Genomic DNA, 306 nt, shown 5'->3' on the forward strand with positions numbered 1-306 from the left:
TATATATATACATATATATATACATGTGTATGTGTGTGCCAAAACGCTTGACAGCTGGTGTTGCTTGCTTACGTCCCCATAAGATTAGCAGAGCGGCAAAAGAGGCCGTTAGAATAAGTACCAGCCTTTAAAAAAACACTGGGTTGGATTCATTCATTCTACAAAGTGTGTCCCCAACATAGTTCCAGTCTAATGACTGAAAGCAAGTAACAATTAAAAGGTAAAAGATATATAATCCAAGACTAGCTTCAGGTGTTTCTCCGAAGGCGCAATGAAAACACTTCCACTTTGAAACAGATACATGTA

Source organism: Octopus bimaculoides, chromosome 24, assembly GCF_001194135.2.
Source record: "Octopus bimaculoides isolate UCB-OBI-ISO-001 chromosome 24, ASM119413v2, whole genome shotgun sequence".
NCBI lineage: Eukaryota > Metazoa > Mollusca > Cephalopoda > Octopoda > Octopodidae > Octopus > Octopus bimaculoides.